Raw genomic sequence first — 9507 nt, forward strand, 5'->3', positions numbered from 1 at the left:
CCAAGATGTGGTCTATAAATATGACTTCGTTTTCCTCATTCCTGACCGATGACGCAGTAAAATGAGTAAAATCAGTATATTGTAAACCGACGAGACAGAAGTTTTATCCAGTAGGAATCCAACGGGAACTCTTGCGTCCAACTATAATACAATAATTTCCTAGTTAATTGCCGATATTTTAATAGCATTAACTGTGTAATTACGGGTTTGCTACAAGTGGCGTCCAGTAGACGCACTTTAGGTCAATCATTATTAATAAGTGCCATCGATTTATGGCTTAGCTAATTTTTAGCAACAATTATCGAAACAGTATGTAGGTACATTACACCGCCGATACATCACGTTCCATTAGAGTTTAAAGTGCACTCTCCCCGAAGTAGGTAATTTGCGATATTTGCTTATCGAATTTATGAGAGATACGGGAATTATGAGCGTCACAAATTCGCTATTTGAACACACATGTATTATGTATATCTGTTTGAACTAAACGAGGTCGTCGACCTGGCATAAAACTACAAGCCAAATTAAAAAATGACAGGTTTCGAGAGCCGGTCTTAAAGTCGTGAAAAATCCTACCTCTATTTAAGGTTACATTATATACATCGTGTTATATGGTATATTATCAGCTGACAATGTTATTAATTTTTTCGGTATTTACATCCAAGGGTGATAAGCCAAATCAATACACAACCTTCGCGTTCAAAGCTATCGCGAATAGAAAACAATCGCCTACGCTGCGGCATTTAATTTTTAAATGTATCAAAGTACTTTGACCTTGTTTTTTATTTTGAGGTTGGCATCGCCGCTTTAAAATCGTGATGATTTATTTTTGGTTTCGGAACTTTAAAACGCTTTAAATCTTTTTAATGCGAGTAAATTTCTTAGATGATGATGATTCGCGGGAGGGACCCAAATCCGTCTAGAAGCTACAAGGCTCGCAGAGGCGGGGCTCGAACGCGCAGTTCCAGTACGAAAATTGCAACGTAAATTTCGAACTTTAAATAAATATTTGCTCATGTGCATATTGGTGTAGGATTCTCTGCACGTGTATCTTTAACGAAAAAGCCGTTAAATATTCTTCTCCTGTTTAACTTTGGAATTTTTAGCGTTTCCGCAGAAGTAGGCACAATGAACATGAAGGAAATAATAAAACTACAAAATGGAAATTTGCAAGAAAATCTGCCTTGGCGCGACTCAGTTTGACGCGATTGATTGCCACGAAGGGCAAAAACTAACCTGAATTAACTTAAATTAAATCAGTATTGCCAAACTAAACTCGAGGAGAAGTGTTGGGTTGCTCGGTTGCCGATTTTTGATAAGCAGCGTTAGAACGGGCTTGAACATTCGGGGTGTCCCAAATGCCATGGACTGCATAGTCCGATACATAGTCGGTTACATTAGAGAAAATGTGCCAAACTTGGGGCTTAGTTGATATTCGAAACAGTATTTCTATTTTTTTCTTATTTTCCCAGACATTGGAAAAAGTCTAAAAAATATAACTAATGAACTTTCTTAATAAAGCAAAAAACAAATATTTTTCAAATAAATGCTTCATACAAAAGTTTGACACTTTTTGTGCTCTTAATGTGTGCGATTTTCTAAATTTTATAGTTGACCCAGTTTTCGAGACAATGACCCCTACTCTGTTTTTTTTTAATACGAATCTAGATCATTTTTGGCATATTTTGAAAATGCTCATTAAAGGCTGTTTAACGATGTATCACATGATAACGATTTCCAGCGGTTTGTTTTAAAAGAGACCATCATAACGGTTTTTTTTTTATCAATGTGAACAAATTTTTTTTTGGATATTAATGAGTAAATAACAAATTAAAAATTTTAAAATAATAAATTTCTATAATTTAAATGTTTGAAATTCCGTTTACATTTGGAAAATGCTTCGATCCAACTCTTTTAATGCAAAACACTAGAAAATGCTATGTGCCCTACTCCACTAAGTCCTTAATGAGCACTTTCAAAATATTCCAAAATTTATCTAGGTTCGAATTAAAAAAAAAAACAAGTTAGGGTCATTATCTCGAAAACTAGGCCAGCTATAAAATTTGGAAAATCACAGATGTCAAGGGTCCAAACAAGGGTAAATTTTTTTTATATGAAGCATTGTTTTGAAAAATCTTCAATCTTCTATTTATTGTGAAAACTCAATTTTGCCGTTTTTCAGATTTTTCCCAATGTCAGAAAATAAGAAAAACTTGGCAGCATTGTTTTCGAATATTAACTAAGCACCAAATTTGCCCAAGCGGTAACATATTCTTTAATTTAACAGACCTCATAGCTCTCTCCTGTTGGGAGATAGTAATAGTATTCCATGGTATTCGGGACACCCTGTTTCCGGACAATTTAAAACACAACATATGCGTACATATCATAAAAGATGATACTTGAGGCATATTTGCAAAAAAAAATTATTGCGATATGATAATTCTTCTCAGTTTTACACGCCTTTGAATATGGAAGAAAGGAAAGTGAATTTTAAGCATTTAATGCTCTTTTTTGCCAGAAAAGCAAAAATGCCACAGAAGCGGCAAATAAAAAAGGTAAAGCGGAATCAACCATCTTTAGCCACCCCAAGAATTGGATCTTCATTCAAGGAAGGTCATGCTATGTGTTTGGTGAGATTGAAATGAGATTCTGTATTATGAGCTCCTACAAAACAACGAAGCGAAAAATTCAAAGAAATATGGTTCCTCTTTTAGACGAATTTGACAGTTATTAAATAAAAACGTCCAGAAAAAGCGAATCGGAAGGACGTCGTGTTTCATTAAAACAATGAGCAGCCCCATATGTCTTTGATAACTCGACAGAGTTGTTGAAGCTTTGTTAGGATATTCTACCCCATTCTACTATAATCAGCAAACCTCGCGCCTTCTGATCTCCAATTTTTTCCATCATTGCGAAATTCCCTTAATAAAAAAACTTCAACTCTTTGGCGTAGATAAGAAATCATATAGGAAAGTTTTTCGCTGAAAAACCTCAGATTCTAGAAGGACGGAATATTGCCTGAAAAAGGGAGAAAAATTGTAGAACAGAATGGCACCTACATGTTATTTAAATAAATGTAGACTAAAATATAAATCTTTCACGTCTCGATTTTTCTTCAAAATCGACGCGGATTTTCCGGACAACCCAACATTTATCGATTTAATTTAAAAAATGAATCAAACTGGAAAAGCCGAAAAAAATATACTGTAAAATATCCTAATATGAGCAGCTTTCCAAGTTTTGTTGGTACCCCTTTTATCAAATTTCTCAATATAATCAAAATGATAATTTCAACCCTTTAGAAGGTGATAGCTTAGGCCTACTTTTGAACATACATAAGTTTATAACACTATTTTTTTGCTAAAGTTTCACCTTCTAAAATTTTTGCATGGAACCTAGCAAATTTGGAAATGTATCGATATCAACAATTATATAGGTTATATTGATCGGCAAATATTTTTTAACAATTTATCGCATGGAATATTTCTTTATCACATTCATTCACAATATCGTCCCTTTCCGATGCTTTTGATTATCAATTGACAGCCGCCAACAATTAGACTAAATAAAAAACCATCCAAGACACATCTAAACAGAAACTGTCATCCTTAACAAAGACACTAACAATTAAAATAGCGCCTGTTCAGGTAGAAAAACACCAAAGTCGACAAAATCACAACAGTAAATAAAAGCTTAGACCCTGATGGCAATTCCCAGAAACACTATAGGGCAGACTTGTATTTAGGCACTTTTGGGGGTTTTGTGTGTTTCAACACAGGTTTCATGTTTGAATTGAAACGAAGTCCATTCAGTTTATGTCGGGACGTTTGTTAGAAGTTTGGGACGGAAAATATTAATGGTGCACTTTCCTGTGACCAATTTAAATAGTAAATATGATATTCGAAATGAATTGAAGTGAAAATAACGGGAGAAGTGTTTTGGTGGACAAATTAGGAATTTAACCCTTTGGAATACATATAAAACTGAAGTAAGTCAAAGAATACCTCAGTAACTTTTTATACAAGATGGTTCCTACCTAACGGGCCAAAATCCAATCACATTGTCTTTCCGCAAAAATCTTTCAAATTAATTGTATAAATTTTTTTAAAAATTAATTTTAAGGGCGGCCCACCCCTAAGCCACCCCTTCTTAATCTGCTAGTCATTTAAAATTTTCATCAACTGAAAGTTTCAGTAAAAAATAATTTTTCAAAATTTACTCGTGTTCTTTTTCGAATTTCTTGTACCCAACTTCGTCAAATCCACAACCCTCTTCCCTAAGGGAGTTTGAAGTAAGAGTTTCAAGGGATTAGACGACCAAAAGCTCTTAGGAACACTGATGATTGTTTTCTAAAAAATATACCAACATAATTATTTATCCACATTCGTTAAAGTTTACTAAATACTTCAGAATTCCTGTGTAAAACATAGAAATTTTTCCCAAAAAAACGGCCGTATTTTTCGATTTACACCCACTCCATCGAATTTTCGTTAACTTTGATGACCATGCGCAATTCAGAAGGCTTTAAGAAATTTTCGTAAATTATAAAAAGTCATAAATTACTGTTTCCAACCCTTAAAGTTCTCACGGGGAAATCAGAGAAGGGGCAGGTGTTAACGGGTAGAGTAAAGTGAATTTACATGTACTAAAAAATTTTTATTAACTATGTAAACCATAATTTCAGTTTTAAAACTAAATTCTTGTAATGACCTATAATGTAAATGAGGGTGCGATATTGTTGATTTCCTATTGTTACTAGCATTTTTTAATAAGTTTCTGCGCAATTTTACCTAAAAAGTATCATAAAATTGTGATACGTTTTAATGAATTCTACTACATACAGGGTTGAATTAATTTTTTAAATTGTAAAAGACCATATTTAAGGTTTAGAACACCCTTAAACTAGGGTGCGCAAACCGCATGTTTGTTGCTTGTTAAAAATATTACTTTAAATGTGCAATATGTGTTGTAAGATAAAGGGTTGAAGTTTTATAATTAAATTACTAATTTGCGACTTAAGCTCTTCATTTAAAAACTTATCCAGGGTTGATAGTTTCATATGGGGATGATCGACAAACTAAAAAGAGTATAAAATTTGTTTCATAACCAAAGTTGAAAATATTTTGGTACATCGTATATCGATTCGATTAGATTAGAAGACTTACTGTAATTAGAAGTGGGAGAGGGGTGAAAATTAGAGGGATGGAACAAAAACAAAATTTTATAACTTCTATGTAACAAATTATTTTCAAATGTCAAGTTCATATTTCAATTCTTATCCGATAAGAATCGAAGTTACAACAGCGGAGGACTTCAAGCGCACTCTATATACATACATATATACATATGTAAATACATACCTATGTGTATACCTACATCATAGCTATGTTGCACTTTTTTGATTTTTTTGTGTTAAGAGTTGTGTACATTTGACGAAATCATAAATATTATTCTGGAAATAAATAGTCATACTTTGATCTCACAGTCAAGTTGACACATTAATAAGGTCTTCTTTAATGGCATACGAAAATCTCAGTGGTTATCTCCTTTACATAGCATTGATCAGTATCCGCAGGTTATGAATTTTAAGAGAATAAACTAGTACAGATAAGAATGTTAACGGCTTCATATACAACAATCTTTACAAAGAATTAGATTCACATTTTCAAAAGTTTAGTAAGAGTAATAGATTGATCAATTGTTGAAAAATCTAAACAAAGCTTACATCTAGTTTATTCATTACCTTATTATCGAATCCGTTTGACAGGTTATTTTCCCATCATGAGACTTCACAAAAATTGCTGATATACTCCAGGGACAATCAAAAAACCTTGTGAAATTAAATGGCAAATATTTTTAAAGAGAAAGAGAGGGCCAGTAATTGATAATATTAGGCATAAAACATGTTCTAGAATTTTAAAGAGAATATGAAAATACCACAACACCTTTGTCGCACAGCGACTTAATCGATACAATCAAGAAACTGAAAACTACATCAAGATTAATACAAAACAATACTAGTAGAAATAGCCTTCATGAAACAATTCTCCATGGCATCTCTAAAAGGCGTCATACGCAGAAAACTTGTCAGCAAAATGAAAAATTACTTTCTGAACTCTAGTCCAGAGACCTCTATCTTATAAAAAAAAAACAATAAGTGTCTTATTTACTAGCGAAGTTTAAAAACCAGAAAAATATTGTATATTTATCTACAGTATGTCCTCAGATATAGTTACCAAAAGAAGAAAGTTTCTTATTTTTCATTTTACGAGAAAAATGAAAAGGTTTTGCTTGTTCCAAAACTGTTGAACCAGTGCCCACCATTTCAATTCTCCTTTTCGTTATAAAGAAATATCGAAAAATAGGTCCAAAAATTAATTCGTCTTTTCACGACAACCGTAAACAAGATCTAAATTAAATGACAATATTGTCGACAGAACAATGAATATACCTGATACAGTGCTATGGCAAAGGTGATAAACCAATTCGTCGAGTTATCGAGGAATTTAATCAAAAGTTTCCGTATATTTACGTGTCAAAGTGTGATACACAAAAATTAATCAAGAAATCCTTAATCACTAGCTCCGTATTAGACGTAAAGGAACTAAGGCAGCTTGAGATGGAGATGACGATGCGATTCTTATTGAATTGGATTCGATTCGTAATAATCAAAAATTTTCTTTATGGCGAAAATCGCTTCAATTAGGAATAAGTAAAACGCATATTCAAAAAACATCAAAGCAATTGAAAATTAATCGTTTCAAATCAAGTTTTAATTATGCTTTAGTCAGGAGATCAAGCAAGATGGTTGGATTTCTGCTTTTGAACGGGCTCTCAAATCGTGGATAACCAATACTTTTATCAAAACCTTGCATTATCTAATGAGTCCTCATTTTCCACCAATGGTATCGTTTTATCTCAGCATGTTAGATACTCGAGCCATCACAATCTCTGTTTTTGAATCGCTCGTAATTGACAATATTCGGCTAAAATGAACGTATGGTGTACAATTTTTCACCATTATATAATTGGATCATATTTTCTTGAATATTCGGTAAATCAGCCTACGTATTTAAAAATGTTTCAAAATGTTCTAAATGCAAGGTTGGGCGATCTACCGATTCATTATAGTGTAAGATGTTATTTTCAACAAAATGATTGTCCTGCCCATTGTACGCAAATAGTTGTGGACAGGTTGAATCAGCGATTTGGAGACAATTGGATCGGTGGAACTGTCCCGTTTTATGGCCATCGAGAAGCGCTGATCTGACTATGCCAGATTTTTACCTTTGGGGCTGTTGTAAACAAATTATTCATGTAAATGATCTTCCTCTGAATGCAAAATATTTGAAGGACAGTATCAGAGATGTAACGTTTTTACTGTTCGAAGAAATCGGAAGAAATTATAGTTAACTTCATCGAAGAATTGAGGTGTGCGCTCACAGAAGATGGTGAATGGATCGAGACAAATTTTCATTTGTAGTTTTGTATTTATTGAATTGTTGTAATAAAAACCTAATAAACAAAAATCTTTGTGGCTATCACGAAAAAGAGAATTCATTTTTGAAACTTATTTTTTCGATATTTCTGTGTAACGAAAAAGGAAATCGAAAGGCCGACAACTGATTTAATCATTTTTGGAACAAGAAAAAACTTTCGTGATCAATACATTTTTCTCGTAAAATGGAAAATAAGAAATGGTCGCCTCTTGGCAACCTCATCTAGGAAAAAATGTTGTAATGTTAAAAATGGTATTTATTTGAATGAATATTAAGTTATATATTAATCAAACACATGTTTTAATAAAATATATTATCTCATATAATTTTAATTGTGACTTGAATAACATTGCGATGGTTGCAAAATGAAATATCGTGGTCTCCGAATATTAAAATTAGTCACTGTACATTATATAATTCCAATTTTTATTTCGGAAAATCCCCGGTGTGTTCTTCTACTGACAAAACATTTACCGCAATTTTATTAGCAAACTGTTTATGAATTACGTTTTTTAGAGCTCCAAAGTTTTATATAAAAACTGAAAACAACAAAATGCAACGTGAATTTCATGAAATGGTGTACTTAACGAAAAACCTCAACCGCATAAGTGCTAAGATTGGTTGTGATGGTTTAATTTTACTTCTATATACTACTAATAAATTTTCGCATTTTTCCATTTTTTGTTCCTCTTTTTGCCTCTAATTTTTTAATTTCGCTAATTTTACTTTTTCTAACAACGAAGTTTTCTGTAACCTTAAATCTCGTTCATGAATTGAATTATCAGCATTTTACAACAATAATAATTCAGCCTTGTGTCGATTTCACGCAATATGCCAGCTGAATAAACATAACATTGATAATAAACTTGCCAAGACTTATGAAAAACTCACATCTTTATAGAGCAGTTCTTCATCAGACAATTATATTACCTGAATTCATCAAAATAAATATTATAAAAAATATTTCAAACTTTAAACGCAAAAGGTGCAAAAAGAATGTCAAAATCGTATTATCTTCATATGTGTCAGAGCCATTACTATAATCCCACATATATACATATACAACGACTTTCTGTCAATTTTAGCCCACAGACTTTAAAAAAATCCCACTGGTTTTATTCTGAATTTATCCTCGATAATATAATTGGATACGCCATTGACAAAGTAAAATCAAATTTTAACTATAAAAAAATTAGTGGCTTATCATGTCAGAAAGCGTTGTTGAGATGTTTTCACCTGTAAATTATAGTTAGTGCATGCCACATACAATAAACCCCTGAAAGTATATTTTGCTGCTACATTTAACGTTTTCTCAATCAGTTTCGGATGCGTCAATGCAGATTATAGAGCGCCATATAGTTTGACATTTTGGGGGTAATAGCTCCAATGTTGATAGAGTGCCCGGACGACAAAAATGTCCAGGAGGTATTTTTCTAACGAACTACCAGGAAAATTTTAAACCTGTTTTTTGAGATCAAAGAATTCCATCTGCAATGGGTACGCAAGTATTAGATTCCTTTTTATTTGTTAGATATAATGATGGATTGTTTGAACATACAGGGACTATATTCAGAAATGCATTACTTGTTGCTTTACGAAAGTATACGACGGGTTTAGGGACTTGCCGAGAACCGTAATTTTTTCTTAGACGACAAAAGACTTATTTTATCTGTATGAGTTCGTGTTGTTATGTTATGAATGACGTTGTAAACTTAAATAATTCAATGTGAATAATTTGAAATTCCCGCAACCGACGTATTAGTTCGAAAAGCTTCCTGGACACGTCAATTTTACTTTCGAGGATAAGTTTTCTAACATATCTTCAACTTCTTACCTTGCAATACTCTAACCGAAGGGTGTTGAGCACTCAATAAATATTAATAATCTCTTCTTAAAAGCCGTAGAAACGCACAATGTTGTATGAATCGAAATTTTATAGTAGTGATACTTTAATCAATAATACTCTTCCCACATATCTACTAAGAACCGCGTTAACCAAATAAAA

The 9507-nt window shown here is 32.6% G+C and overlaps 1 protein-coding gene across 3 annotated transcripts in view; it reads right to left on the reverse strand.

Annotated features, from left to right (window-relative positions):
- The window catches only part of LOC136341242 (uncharacterized), a 78335-nt gene extending 68828 nt beyond the window's left edge, over nucleotides 1-9507 (reverse strand). For all 3 annotated transcript variants that reach the window (XR_010732467.1, XM_066286013.1, XM_066286011.1), the window contains exon 1: nucleotides 9337-9507. The gene's annotated coding sequence lies outside the window, so the exon portion shown is untranslated. The remainder of the gene's footprint in view (nucleotides 1-9336) is intronic.

Source organism: Euwallacea fornicatus, chromosome 9 (assembly GCF_040115645.1).
Source record: "Euwallacea fornicatus isolate EFF26 chromosome 9, ASM4011564v1, whole genome shotgun sequence".
Taxonomy (NCBI): domain Eukaryota; kingdom Metazoa; phylum Arthropoda; class Insecta; order Coleoptera; family Curculionidae; genus Euwallacea; species Euwallacea fornicatus.